At 41.2% G+C, this 16,125-nt stretch overlaps 1 long non-coding RNA gene across 2 annotated transcripts in view; it reads left to right on the top strand.

The window, feature by feature from the left end:
* Positions 1 to 12,267: 12,267 nt before the first annotated feature.
* LOC138752313 (uncharacterized) overlaps positions 12,268 to 16,125 on the top strand; it is a 28,997-nt gene continuing 25,139 nt past the window's right edge. For both annotated transcript variants that reach the window (XR_011350513.1, XR_011350514.1), the window contains exon 1: positions 12,268 to 12,354. This is a non-coding gene — a long non-coding RNA (uncharacterized lncRNA). The remainder of the gene's footprint in view (positions 12,355 to 16,125) is intronic.

The following is a 16,125-nucleotide window of genomic DNA, read 5'->3' as shown; positions in this document are numbered from 1 at the left end:
AATAAAGAATGGCTAGTGGAATTCAACAGGTCAGACAGGCAGCATTCATTAGTGTCAGTCTATGGTCAGTCAGTGCTTTGGGTGTGAACCCTTAATCGTGATTAATGGAGTATGGGCGACATTACAGATTTAAAGTGTGAAAGAAGCTGAGGGAAGGTGATAGAATATAGGACAGAATGCATGAGAGGGGGAGAGTCAGGAGGGGAGAGAAACCATTAGGATATGGAATGGGGAAAGAAAAGTTACAGAGAGGAAAAAAATAAGTTTGGGGGTTGGTGAAGAAGAGATGGAATAAGTGGAATCAGATGGGGGTGAGAGTTAAAATCAGAAAAATCTATGTTCATGCCATTAGGTTTATGGCTATCTGCGAGGAATATGGGAATATGGCAACCTTGCCTTGACAGTGGATGAGGCCAAGGGCAGGCATGTCACTGTAGGAATGGTTTTAAATTTAAATTTAGACATAGCAAAGTAACAGGCCTTTTTGTCCTCCAAGCCTGTATCACCCAACTTCATCCAATTGACCTACAATCCCAGTACATTTTTTGAATGGTGGGAAGAAACCAAGGCACCTGGATTCAGACACAGGGAGAGCGTACCAAAGACCAAAGGCAGTGCAGGATCTGAATCTTGGTCCTGATTGCTGGTGCTGTAACAGGTAGGTTTGGGAGAATTAAAATGGTTGCTCGAGTTTTGACCCACAAACAGAGTGTAGATGTTTGGGAAGGTGGTCACTCAAATGATGTTTGGTCTCACCATTGTAGGCCTCACCGAGTGCATCGAATGCTATAGATTAGTTTGGACAATGTGCATGTAAAGTTCTGCCTTGTCTGGAAGGTCTGTTTGTGGATCTGGATGGAGATAGGACAAGTTTTGCACCTTCTGCGGGAAGTGTGTAAAGGGGTACAAGGTTGGGAGGGGAAGGAAGAGCAAATTTGGGAGACTTAATCCTGCAAAAAGTGGAAGGTGTAGCTGGTAGTTGGGTCACGCTGAGGTTGGTGCAAGTATCAGAGGATAACGTGACAAATGCAAAAGCTGGTATGATGTCCTTATTCTGCCTGGGGTGGAGGGGGAGGTGGGGTAATGGGAAAAATGGAGATATGGATGCAGGCTTTATCAGTAACAGTAAAGTGGAATCTACATTTCTTAATGAAAGAATATTTTGCATGTCGCAGAGTGGAAGGCCTCATCCTGGGAACACACAAGGTGGAGGAGTTATGAGAAAGGAATAGCATCCTTACAAGGGTTGGGAAAGGAATGGCTGTTTGCTGGGTGTGCAGTGCTGTGGTGTAGGCAGGGAACATGCCCATAGAAATGAGAACAGTACTGTGGTTTTTGTGTCTGAGCCATTATGGATGCTAAAAGCAGATTTGCAGGAAACAAGTTGTTCACCTACTCTACAGAGAAATTTGTACAGAATTGACAATTGTAAATTGTACTTAATGCTGATATTGTCAACATGGACACTGACAATGCTGATATCTGAGTTTGATTTTTCAAAATGATAACTTTTTAATCATGATTAAAAAAATGTTGTTCACCTGATTGCAAGAAATGGGAAGGCTAGATAGAGAAGGTTCATGTTTCTAAACTCATGTATCCTCTGCTCAATGTGTCCTATAATTGGCTGGCTGCTTTTAACATTTAAACATTTCAGACACAGTGAATATCTTAAATTATCTGTGTCACTCCCACCTAGCCTGGCATACAATCATTTGATAAACACGACCTCCAATGCTCTCACCTGACCCACTTTAACAGCATCTGATTGTCAGCCTAGGTCGCTTTAACCATTTTTCATCAAAATCCATGGCCTATCCGATAGCTTTTGTACACCTGCTAGTGCAAAGAAAAGTCTGTCTTTACACAAAATTCCCATTGTAACAATCACAGCACCCGGAGTCTTACGCAAAATAGAATTTTGTAGAGAGGATATTTGTATAAAATGAAATAAAATGAAATGGCCCTGCTTTCACCTGTGTTTTTTTGCACGGTGACATCTTCAGCTCATTAATTGGTCATTATTGCATCAATGTTTCTGGGAATGAGTTGTACAGAAATTGGCTGCCAAAATTAAAACAGTGGCCTGATTGTACAGGGTTTTTGTAATCTTGGGGTGATGTAAATGCTATTTCTTCATTGATTGGCATTTCTAAGTATCTATATAAACGAACTCGTCTAAGTTAATGTTCTCAGCAGTGTAAATATGGCAGAAAGGCATGTAGAAATTAACCTTTTAGTAGGAATAACAGTGCGACTAAATAATGGAAAAATAGTGATCTGTTTTGAACTTGTATCTATGACTGTTGAGTAGATTCTGGGATAATGGTAATTGCTTCTCATCTACAAAGTAATGATGGCTGGGGCTTCCCATCAGGTATTGTACTTCATTTTGTTGTTAATGAGGATATTTTGGAAAACTGATTCCAAGGAAGGATATTACTAAATATATCATGAACTTGAAGGAAGCCAATCTCGGGCATGGATTATGCTGCTGTTTCTGAGTTTGAAATCAAGACTGGCTTCTCAACACGTGAATATTTTATACATCACTCTCAGCCGACATTACATCCTGAACATCTGTTGCCATGTTCATTATTGTTATAGATTGTCACATGCTTAAGTTACATTTATTAATTTTTAAAAACTTTAGACATACAGCATGGAAACAATCCCTTTTGGTCCTTGAGCCTGTACTGCCCATTTATACCTAATTGGCTGACAACTGGATATGTTTTGAAAGGTGGGAGGAAACTGGACCACACAGAGATAACCCATGCAGATGTGGGGAGAATGTAAAAGTTCCTTAGAAACAGTGTCGGATTTGAACCCCGATCGCTGACGCTATAACAGCTGCCCATATTGGGCATAAACTAAATGGAACAAAATATGGTATTTTGCCTAGATAAGACTTCTATTTCCTATGTCAATTAAAAATTGGCTAGGAAGTTGCGTTGCAACAGCTAAATCTAACATCGGTGGAAATTGTATTGTATTCTGCTTTGTGAAACATAAAAGTCTACAGACGCTGTGATTATACTGAAAAACAGACCAAAATGCTGGAGGAGCTCAGCTGGTCTTTTCAGCATCTATAGAAGACAAAGATATATAGCCAATGTTTCGGGCCTGAGCCCTTCTTCAAGGAATAAGCCAGAAAGTCTCAGATTTTGGACAATGCTGGATGGGGGTGGAATCCAGACTGACAAAAGGTGTTAATTGGATATGATAAGGGATGAGGTAAGAATTTGTCATGTTTGTGCAAAAGGAGACAGATTGGAGAGACAGAGATAAGGAAAGGCGATGGTGTCTGGGGTTCACTCTTCACCCTTGTCGGTAGTCATGCACATTCACCCACCTTCTGTCCTCCTTTAGTCTCACATTTCACATCAACTCTGCTACCCTTCCAGTCTACCATCCCCTTGGGCTTTTTCCCCTTGAGATATCAGTTTGTTTCATGATGATCTTTGAACCTTTGCCTGTCACCTACCCTCTTACCAGATGAATTCAATGTGGGGACTTCGTCGTGAGACTTGCTTGATATGCCTGATTTTGACAGAAATCATATAAACTGTTGATGAGCTGAAAGGACTTAGTTTAAGTGAGCCTTGACTGTTTTTATCACCATCGCCCATTTTCCAGGACTGGAAATCCATTATCCATTTGCCCCTCCTTTCTTCTGCTGTAACTGTAATTACGTACTTTTGCTTTTTGCTCAACTTTGAGCATGTCAAATAAAACTGTAATTATGTAAGATTAGCAACTCTAAGTTGGCAGCCTGTTCAACTTCTGTCACCAAGAGCAGAACTTGAGAAACGTTTGTGAAATGTGCTGAAAAATAAGAATGAAAATTTGTCTTTAAAATTAGCTGGAAGCAGATAACCAGAATAGTAAGTAATCTTGTCCTTTCAAGACCATGCCAAACTTACAAAGTTCTTCTTGTCAAGGCTGACAGAAGAATAAATGAAATTCTTTAATCATTATTTTAACAGGTATTGACATTTGCAGAATTTTTGAATGATTACATAACCCTTGGTTGTGGAAGATCTGATTTATGGACGATCTGACTTTACACAAATTCTCCCACAAATGCCATGCTATTTTAATAAATATTCATGGAAATATTTGTGTGAACTCTAATTGCTATGAAAAGGGTAGAAAATGGATGACATTATTGGAGAGAAAACAAAGTAGTACCTCAGGATTAATGGAAAAATTGGTTTGTGGACCTTCCTCTGAGATGAAAACTTTATACAACCTGGGGACTGCTGATATTTTCCAAGCCGACCAACTGGAGATAAATAAAATAAAATGATTGCTGTTAAAGGGAATGCATATTTAATTGTAAGTGAAAAATGAATCAAGAACACAGGACAAGTGGCAGAAGAAAGAAGACTCCACAGGGTGGATGCAGGGAGATTGTTTCTCCTGTCTGGGGTGTCTAAAATCTGGGGTTTATAGTCTCCTACTTTTCATGACTTAGAAAACCATTTGGCCCATTAATATCCATGTTGGTGCTCAGAGCAATCCCATTTCCTCCAATTCCACTTCACCTACTCTCTTTCACATGTCCACCAACTCCATCCAGATTCTTCTACCATGTACCTGGAACAAGGGTAATTTATAGTAACCATTTAATCCAGTAAATGTCTAACCAGAGTGTTTTTGGCATGTCGGGAGAAACCAGTGCACTCTGGGAGAAACCCATTCAATCTAAGGGAGAGCAAATTCCACAAAGAAAATGCTGGTAGTCAGGGTACCCAGTTTGAAGAGCTGCGGGGCAACAACTTTTCCTGCTTTGCTACTCTACTGCCCACAGTATAAGGTGACATCCATTTATGAGGAAAAATCTCCCCACTCAGCAAAGTGAATTTTGGAAATTATTATCTAGAGGGGTGTATAAACTCAGGAATTGATCTCACTGAAAATTGATCAATAGAATTTTGGATGTAAATGGAATCAAAGGATATGGGGATACAGAAATAATGTCAATGGAGAAGATCATCTACAAGCTTAATGAATGGGCCAGGAGGCCTACTCTTCTCATGCTTCTAATGTTCTCAGGAGCAACATGAGAATCAGCAAGAGTTTACAGACTTGCACCTCCACTAATGTCAATAACACAGGATCAGAGAACATTGTCCATCAACAGTGTGGCTCAAAGCATAAGGCCTATTCACAGAAGATGTGTCTCTGGAGGGACAGAGTGTTGTGTCATGTGTTTGCAGCCTGTTGGAAGGAGATCTGCTACTAGGTAGTCTGGTTGGTCAGTTGACTAGCAAAGGTCCTCAAATCTCATGTCTGGTAATCACAATATTTCTGGTGAAGATGCTGGTAGGAATGCCTGGAGGCTTAAGTTTCAGCCATGGGATGGCCTTCAGGTACAGGGTATCATGGCTTGCATTTATGGATCATACAGGAGTGCCATTAATAGTGAGATCTTCAGCTTCCTCAATGTGCAGCTGAAGTGAACTCCCCTGAAGATGATGTATCACCATAGTGAATTGAACCTGAATTCATGAAGTCCTATTGGGTAAAAAAAGGGAAATTATGGTTCATGTTGAATCAATTCCTCTTTAATTATGAGCACAACTAATCCTATAATAATGGATTGGCTTTAAATAAAATAAAAGTATAGGATAAAATGTAAGGAGTCATGCCTTTTAGCGATAACTTTGTTTTATGAATTCATATAACACTTGGGAAATGAGCAAACCTGTAATGCGACCTCAGTCACCATTGAAACAGTATCTGGGTGAGACCAGAGATCATTTTATACATATCATTTTTCAGCTGGCTTTTAACATCATGTTAGGATGGCTGAATGCACATGCTTGGTTGATAATCTCATCACCAGCTTGTTGGGAAGACTTTATCTCCCTCTGTCAGATATCTTGACACTGCTCTTCACTTGTACGTTCCTATCTCTATATTGTCAAAGGGATACGTCTAGTTCTGTGGTTCTCTCTAGTTTTCTCTGCACTTTGATTCTGCAAGAATGGGCAAAGAAGCAGACAGATGCGAACAATGAATAGGTTCCCTTGCAGATCATAGTATCTTTGTTGAGGGTGGTTATGAGGGATCAATTAGATATTCCATGAAGAGAAATATTTCTGGATGAGATGGAGAAATATGGATGGACAACATTCTCTGATGGGCTCCACTAATTCTGGGCTGCTACAGTTTTGTCCAATGTGGAGGGGGGAGGGGGGATGGGTTGCTTGGCTTCACTTGGCTCCTTGCTCATGCAGGTAGGTACAGATTAAAACATAGTAAGAATAAGTGGCTTGGACAATGATTGTCAAATAGCTATCCTGCCTAACAACAGTGAGGCTGTGGACAAGCTGATGTTTCAGATTCCCTGATGAATGAACACTACAAGTAGAAAGTTTCCTTTGAAGTTGGGAGATGTGACACCTATGAATTTAGGGTCTCTTGCAGTCCTGTAAGAAAAGCTCAGTAATTTTCAGGTGAGCTGTTTGTGTGGATCAAGGAAACAGGTGGTGGTACTGGAAGTGTGTGGTGCACTGTGCCATTACATTAAATTTGCTGCAATTACAGTCAGAGTCGTAAGAGGTATTTGGTTTTGGTGATGGCTTTGTGCATGAAATGGTGTAATCTCACTTTAAATCTGTGACTATGCTGGAAACTTATGCTGGAAACTTTAACATAACATAACATAACAATTACAGCACGGAAACAGACCATTAGGCCCTTCTAGTCTGCACCGAACCAAACACCCCTTTCTAGTCCCACCTCCCTGCACAATGCCCATAACCCTCCATCTTCTTCTCATCCATATACCTGTCCAACCTTTTCTTAAATAATACAATTGACTCCGCCGCCACTATTTCACCCGGAAGCTCATTCCACACGGCTACCACTCTCTGAGTAAAGAAGTTCCCCCTCATGTTACCTCTAAACCTCTGCCCCTTAATTCTTAACTCATGTCCTCTTGTTTTAATCTTTCCTCCTCTTAACGGAAATAGTCTATCCACATCCACTCTGTCTATCCCTTTCATAATCTTAAATACTTCTATCAAATCCCCTCTCAACCTTCTACGCTCCAAAGAATAAAGACCTAATCTGTCCAATCTCTCCCTATACTCTAGATGCTTAAACCCAGGTAACATTCTGGTAAACCTTCTCTGCACTCTCTCCACTCTGTTTATATCCTTCCTATAATTAGGCGACCAGAACTGCACACAGAACTCCAAATTAGGCCGCACCAATGTCTTATACAATCTCAACATCACCTCCCAACTCCTATATTCCATACAATGATTGATAAAGGCCAGCATACTAAAAGCCTTCTTCACCACCCTATTCACGTGAGTTTCTACCTTCAGGGAACGATGTACCGTCATTCCTAAATCTTTCTGCTCTTCTGTATTCCTCAATGCTCTCCCATTCACCACGTATGTCCTATTCGGATTCTTCTTACCAAAATGAAGCACCTCACACTTATCAGCATTAAATTCCATCTGCCATTTTTCAGCCCACTTTTCTAATCCCTCTGTAATCCTTGAAAACCTTCTTCATTATCCACTATTCCGCCCATCTTAGTATCGTCTGCATATTTACCAATCCAATTCACCACCCCATCATCTAGATCATTAATGTATATGACGAACAACAATGGGCCCAATACAGATCCTTGAGGCACACCACTGGTCACCGGCCTCCAACCTGACAGACAATTATCCACTACCACTCTCTGGCCTCTCCCTTTCAGCCAATGTTCAATCCATTTGACTATCTCAAAATTTATACCTAAAGACTGCACCTTCCTAACTAACCTTCCATGTGGTACCTTATCGAAGGCCTTACTGAAGTCCATATAGACAACATCCACTGCGCTACCCTCATCCACATTCCTAGGAATGCCCAGGAGTATTGGATAGGGGCAGACCTACAGTATGTGCTTTGTACACTGCAAGCCTGTATATTTCAGAGGGAAATTATCTCTGTACGTATGCAGAATATTGTTGAAAACAGTAATGGGTTAAGAGAAATGCCCGCCACCAGTTTCTGTTGCAGTGGCGAGAAATATAATCAGTGAGTTCCACAAGAAAGGAGAAATATTGGCAAGCAGTGCTTCACATCCTACTGACTTTTCAGCAGGACTTAATGGGCCATTGTTCTACACATCCGGAGGCCCTTGCAAACACTTTCACCTTGTAGCCTTCTTATTAAACAATTGCAGAGAAGTTATTCAGACAAGGAATATAAAAGGTTGAAAAGATAACTGCTGCTGAGAAAAGGGGGTGATAGTAAACCGTCCATGGCACAGAACTCAATTCTGGCCACAGCGGGCTGCATATTTTCATGCTTCTAGGAAGGATTCCCTGAGGAGTAGATAAAACTAATAGGGAAAATCGTCCAAAAGCCATGTTGATTTATTGTGACCGAGAAGACAAAGCTGAGGATGCTGTGGCGTATATTAAAAAAAAACTTACTGAAAAGAAGGAATCTGCATTTATAATGCACATTTCCCAGCCACCCCAAACCATTTACAGCCAATGAAGTCCAAAAGCACAGCCACAGAATGAATCCGATCTGAATTTGCTGTTACAAAATTGATAGTTTTGCACCAACATAAAAGTGCAAATGTGGCTATATTTGCGAGAAAGGATGGGATCACACATGAGAAGGTGCTCGTCAAAACTCATTGAGACATCCAGTGTGCCCTGAATGTAACAGCTTCAAAACTAAGGCAATGGTGCAGTGCACCCACGTACTTCACCAGCATCATGTGTGTCGATTATAGTGACTGTTTGTGCTGAAGGAGTTGTGATGTGCAAGATTTCAGAGTGATGACCAAATAACTTATTGTTTCAGTGACTGTATGAGGGATAAGAGTCGGGCGAGGACAACCAGCCAGCTCTGCTTCTACTCAAACAGTGCGGGCGCCGTGGATTGTCAGGGCTGGATTTTCTTCTTGAGCCTCTCTATTGGGGGCACTCATGCAAAAACTGCTCTGACCCAGAGGCGAGACTGGCTCTGAACAATAGCTGAACATTTGTCCAATGTCGAAAGATTGGCAAAGAAATTTTGCATGCAAATGATTGTCACCAACGTTGGATCTATTGGTGCTACATTTTGAGTTTGAGACTGGCATACCTCCTTTAATGCAAGATGATTGTTCCAAAAGATCAGAAATGTCAGGATATTTGGAAACTTTTCATCTTCTGCATAAGAAGACAATTAAAATGGATAAGATGCAACTCCACAGCAAGCGTTGTATTGCCCGTAAGCTCATCTGTGATGCTCTTCATTAAGGCAAGTCAGAGTTGGAGGCTGAATCTTTAAGCCCTGGAGTGTAGGAGGCTTAAAGGTAGCTTTATGAAGATTTGTAGACTCATGAGTTGTGGAGATAAAATGCACGGATTACAGCCTTTTTTTCCTCCCAGAGTAGGGGAATCTAAATCTAAAAGCCATACGTTTAAAATGAGAAGGGAAAGATTTAAAAGGGCCCCGCGGCTACTTTATCCCACTGAGGGAAGTCCATATTGAGAATAAGCTGCCAGTAGTAGCTAGGGAAGAAGGTACAAAAGACATTTGGACAGATATATGGATAGGAAAGGTTTAGGAGGAGACGGACCAAATGCAATAAAATGGGTCTAACCCAGAAAGCCATCTTGGTTGGCATGTGTGAGTTGAGAAGACTGACTGAATGACTCTGTAAGTGAAAAGGGTCGAGCTAGCAATGGAAAATCTAAATTGAAGGAAGCTGATACTCAACCAATTCCAGTGGTTACTGGAAAAATATACTGTGGGTAATATGGTACAGCTTTTGATGCATTGAGTATGTGTGACGACCATAAATAATGTTGCGCTGGTCCTTCTACATGTGAATAACAAGACATAAGAGTCTGTAGACCCTTGAGAGCAGTACATTGGTGGACCTGGTCACGTCCAGCTCACAGCTCCAGGGATATTTGCTGCTATTTGTGGGGAGTTTACATGTTTTCCTTGTGTTCGCTGGGGTTTCGAACAGTACTCTAGTTTCTTCCCACATCACAAAAGTGTGCAGATTGACATGTAAATTGGCCACTGCGTGTAAGTGAATAATTGAATCTTGGGAGAGTTGATGGAGGAAGAATGGAGAATAAAATAGGTTAGTGTGAAAAATAGGTGGCAGATGGTCAGTACGAATACAGTGGCTAAGGGGGTCTGTCTCCATGATGTACCTCTCTATAAATCTGACTGTGACAATGCAAAGTTTGCTCTAAAATTAGCTCCATTGTCTTTAAAAAAAAATCACTCTTCTGCTCTTTGAAAAAAACACAACAAAAAAAAAAATTGCCTGGGAAAATTCTGAAAGGATGATGAATGAGTTTAATGATATTTGATTATTTCAAGGTCTGACAGAGACAAATCCACACTTTGTGGAACCATGGTTATTAATGATGTGTTGATATGAAATTCTTGTTGACAACTAATCTATAGGACACTAAAGTAGGAGACATATGGTTAAACTTCAACAGATGCATTTCAACTCCTCCAGTATTTTTTGTAGCTCACAGATTCTTTGGAAATTCATTACTGAACCCTTTGTTCCGCACAGCGTGCTGAGACATTAAATGTGGTCATGTTGTGTGTGTGCTCAGGCCACAAAATTTCCTTCCCTATACTTTGATCACCATAGATATCAATATAGTTAAATTCATACTTGCTGCAGGTTTGTTTGCCTTGTGTATAAAGTGGTAATGTTTATTGAGAATGAGTCACACTCAGATCTGACACCCTGCACTGACTGGTTGCCTGCTGGCACGATTTCATTTTCTTAAAATTGATAAACAGCTACTTTGGGTGAGCGACTGGAGAATGATCATTAAACCTGATATGTCCCAAATTTCTTTGGAAAAGCATGGATTGCAACAAAAATGTGTATTTTGCCAAATGTTTTTGTTGACCTAACAATTCATTAAAAAATATAGCAAAATGGATAGGAATAGTGAAGTGTGAGCCAAAGCTTTTGCTTCTGTTTGCTTTTGATATTTCTTCATGTTGCCAATATAAAGCACATTTGGGGATATTTATTTTTCACACTATTTATATCCCCAACTTTATCTCCTCACTGGCACAGCTCTTCAATTCAAGTATTAACCTTTCATGTGAGAAATACTCAGCAGGCCAGACAGTATCTGTGGAGGGAAAGCAGTGTTAACACTTCAGATTGTAAATGCTCCATCAGATCTAGTGATGGTCACTTTACCACAAATACTGCCTGACCTGTGGAATGTTACCAAACATTCCTGTTTTTATTTCAGATTTTCCACATCTGCATTTTTTCCATTCATGATAACTTGATGTTGTTCCTCTCACACACCTCTGATTCCAGCCCTGCTTCCACTGCCTCTTTAATAAGGTTGATTGGTGTGTCCTTAAGCAGTTTTAAAATGACTGTGTGCAGAGTCCCTGACATGTGTGTAGTCCAAGGATCACCTGTTGCTCTGTGAAGGTGGTTCATCCAATTTTATTTTTTTATGGAAGGAGGTTGAAAGGAGATATGATAGAGGTATATAAAATAGGATCAACAGCTGTTTTGCATGGAGGGTGTGTGTAAAACTAGAGGGCATAAGCTAAGGTGAGAAGGAAGGGGTTTAAGGGGAATCTGAGAGGTAAATCTTTCAAGCAGAGTGTAGATGGTTTCTAGAATGAACAGTCAGCGGGATGATGGAGTCAGGAACTAACAGCATAAACAGCATTTATGCCTTCATAAATGATCCTTGAGCGGCTGCAAGGCAGCAACTCTAAACCCTCTCCAACGTAGTTCTAGAGGTGGAACGGTGTGCTCCACCTCGCTGCATAAAGGTACATCTGCTGCAAGCCCAAGGGGTGGGCTGATGATGTTGCTATGACACCGTCAGTCCACCACCCTTCTCACCTCTCTCTCCCACTCACTCATCCCTCTCCCTCCATGACCCCATCAGGACAGGAGTGGTTGATGGGGTCAGTCAGGGCAGGGGTGCCTAGCAGGGGCCATCAGGGAGTGGCCAAGCTGGTGAGGACTGTCAGGGGTGGGTGGGGTAGACTGTGGTGGCCCTGCCAGCCGCTCTGGCCTCCGCCACCTCACCGGGCCGCTTCAGCCTTCAATTCACAGCAGAGCAATAGCCGTCTTCCTTCCCATAATCCCCTATGCAGCTAGAACCATTCTGGGAAACACAGACCGGTTCCAGGTGCGTGGGGGATTATGGGTAAGGAAGATGACTATTGCCCTGCTGCGTATTTATGACAGGCGTCACCACGGCAACAGTCACCCCACTTACAGCGGGTGTGGATGAAGCACCAAGTAGCCACTCCGCATAAAAGCAGCACTGGAGCAGCCTTTTAGGGTTGCTCCATAAACAGGTGAGTTTAAAATTTTTACCTGAATTTGAATCCGGCCTCGAAGAGGAGGCCGGCATAAAAACACCCATAGAAAAGACATCCTGATAGGTAATGGAGTGATCAGGGCATAATGAGATGCCAATTAATGAAGGACTAGGCATGATGGTTGTCTACATGAATACCTTGGGCCCAATGCTGCTTGAAGTGTAGGAATACAAAACAGAATACTTGACTTAAATTTATTATTTTGTTATAAACACAGCATCTGGTCTATCGAAACCAACTAAACAATCACAAGGGACCCAGAAAAATCTGTGCTTCATCTTTACATTTTATAGCATTGTCATTCAAACTCATAAATGTAATCATAGCTGGTTATGCACCACCACATCAACAAAGTCTTGTACCTCCAAAAACATTCAATTGACTTCATAAAATGAATGTTAAGACACATTCTCTACAGGAGCAGGAGAAGGCCAGCTGGCTCCTCCACCTTTCAATAAAAGCAGGACAGATCCAGTCTCAGTATCACCACCACTTCCTCCCCAAACACCTTGATTCCCTCATGCCTCAAATGTCTGCTCACTTCTGCTTTAAATATATCCAATTACTCTGCATCCACAGGCGTTGGGGATAGAGAATTTCAAAGATTTGCATCCATATGCAAAAAAAAAATCCTTCTTATCTCCATTTCAAATGGCTGATTCCTTATTCTGAAGCTATGGCTCTGAGTTCTAGACTCCCCTCCCTCCAACTGGGGAAATTTTCTCTCAACAACCTCCTGTGAATTTCCCTTAGACAATTAAGAGACCCAATGAAATTGCCTTTCATCCTCCTCTATTTCATTGCCTGTAGGCCCAACCTGCTTAACCTTCCTTCATCTATCATCCATTTCATTCAGGAATAAACCTAATGAATGTACCCTTCACTGACTCCATCCTTAAATATGCAATGTTCCTGATGCAGTCGCACCAGTAGCCTGGAGCACTGCTACTGTTAGGGCTCCGCAGATTCGGGACTAACCTCCCAAAGGTCTGAGGGAATACTTTGTTAGTACCTGGAGATTTATCCACTTTTATTTGCCTCCAGACAGCAAGCACTTCCTTGTCGATACGGAGTCTATGATGTTACTGCTGTTTTGCCTCACTTCTATTGACTGCGTCTGTCTCCCGAGTAAATACAGATGCAAAAAAAAAATTATTTGAGATCTCCATCCAGAGATGACCACTCTGATCTTAAAGAGGACCAATTTTGTTCCTTGCTATCCTTTTCCTTTTAATATTTCTATAAAATCCTTGGGATTGCCCTTCACCTTTATAGCATGGGAGTCCCAGTCAATATGTGGAACGATGAAATCACCTACTATATCAACCTTATATTTTCTTTCCATCTCTCTACTATTCTGCTCCTCCAATTCTTGCTGACTATTGGGTGGATTATAATATAATCCTATTGACGAGGTCATCCTTTCTCATTCTTCAGTTCCACCCATATAGCCTCAATAGACAAGCCCTCTAGTCTGTCCTGCCTGAGCACTGCTAGCAATGACTAGTAATGCCACCTCACCACCACCCCTCTCTATCACATCTAAAACAACAAAATCCTGGAACGATGAGCTGTCAGTCCTGGCCCTCCTGCAACCAAGACTCACTGATGCCCACAATGTTATAATTCCACTTTTTGCTCCAAGCTTTTCTGCCATTCCTGCAATACTCCTCACATTGAAATAGATGGGATGTCCCACCTTGTTCAGCGTTTCTATTTCTGTCTTTGCAAGCTTAATATCTTTTTCTACAGTCATTCCACTATCAGCTCTGGCACTCAGATTCTCAATCTCCTGCAAGTCTGATTTAACCCTGAGAGCTGTGGTTTTAATTTCATATTTAAATATTTTTTATTGAGTTTAACATATAAACTTACATATAAAATTTTATGAAAAACATATAACAAGTAATCTCATACAGATACAAATACACACAAAAAAAGGATGGAACTACATTAAACAGTTCCTTAAACCAGATGAGAAACAAGTTATTGAATTAATCTATGATAACCATGTTAAACACATATTTGCCAAATTAATCTAGATAAAATAAATGATAAAAAGAAAAAAAAAGAAAATAACAAAAAAACTCTAAAAACTAAATCTAATCTACCCCCTCTTTCTAACCAAGGTAACCTTGTAAAAGAAAAGGGAATTTATGGAACGGATAGCAACCTCCAGAGATCGGATAGAGAATGTCCTGAACATTTAAAATTCTTCATGCTTCTGATCATGATGGTATTTTATAAATGGGCCCCACATATTTACAAATTGAAATGTTCTATTTTTAATGTTGTATCTAATTTTTTTCTAAGCTTAAATAGAACATTACATCATGTAACTGCTGTGTATGGATAGGAGAAGAGACATCTTTCCATTTCATTAAAATTGCTAATCTGGCATGGTAAAGGCTATAACTTTCTCCTGAATTGTAGACAGAGGTATATCTGGCTCATGTGCAAAACTAAACAAAGCAATTAATGGACCTGGTTCTATTTTAATCTTAAAGTTTGGAAAATATCTGTTGTGTTGGGAAAGGTATCAGATTTGGTGGGATCGCAGAGAGATGAGCCTGGACACAAGGACTTTTATTATCAGACAACAATTTATAGAGATTTTGGGAAATGTTATGTAATTAGTGGTTGGAGCCCAACCTTGATTGACAGGTGATGTGACTTCCAGACAGGGAAGGGGCACATGACCACCTCCAATGCACACATTCTAGACAGGCAGGGGGCAGGGGGAGGAAAGAAGAGTGGACATCTTTCCTCTTTCCAAAATCTCTCTAAATTTGGGCATTCTCAAAACATATAGATCAGTGAAGATTCAAAAACTTTGCTTCTTTTGAACAATTATCAGACAAATTCAATATTTCTAACAGACATTTTTTTAGATATTTACAAATTAGATATTTTGTTTAGTCCATGGTTTCTGATTTTCCTCAAATCTCAAATATTAATGTTCTTGATTTTTTTAAAACACTTTTTTTCCATAGTGGATTAATAGCATATATTTGTAATGATTTAGTGGATTTAAGATCAGCCTCAATGGCTGGAATTAAGAACAATTGGGAATGAGATTTGAACATAACATTTTCAGATGAAGATTTGTATCCACTCTCAGTTTGATTAATGATTTTTCATTTTGTGCAAGGCATTATTTACTACAATTTAAGGTGGTACATAGAACACATATGTCCAAACTTAAATTATCTCAATTTTATACAGATATTGATCCACTATGTGAGAAGCATAAAATTTTTGAAGCTTCACTGATCGATATGTTTTGGGAGCAGTGGTTTTCAAACTTTTTTCTTTCCACTCAGATACCATCTTAAGTATTCCCTATGCTACAGGTGTTCTGTGATAAGTAAGGGATTACTTAAGGTGAGGTTTCTTACCCGGGCTGGAGGGGCCTGCCTCCCCTCCTAGGTCGGTCCATACTGCCCGGACCGGGGCCGAGGCCACCGCAGTTCACCCTGTGCCTGGACTGGGGCCACCGCCTCCCACTCCCTGCCCGGACCGGGGCCTCCGTCTGCCTCACTCGACCGAGGCCGGGGCCGCCGTCTCCCCCTTGCTCCTGCCCGTATCGGGGCCGCCGCCGTCTACCCTTCGCCCGGACCGGGGCCGGGGCCGCCGCTGCTCTCCCTGTGCCCGGACTGGGGCCGCCGCCTCCCCCTTGCTCCTGCCCGTATCGGGGCCGCCGCCGTCTACCCTTCGCCCGGACCGGGGCCGGGGCCGCTGCTGCTC

The sequence above is a fragment of the Narcine bancroftii genome, chromosome 2, assembly GCF_036971445.1.
Source record: "Narcine bancroftii isolate sNarBan1 chromosome 2, sNarBan1.hap1, whole genome shotgun sequence".
In the NCBI taxonomy this organism is placed as follows: Eukaryota; Metazoa; Chordata; class Chondrichthyes; order Torpediniformes; family Narcinidae; genus Narcine; species Narcine bancroftii.
This window is presented reverse-complemented; position numbering and strand designations above follow the sequence as displayed.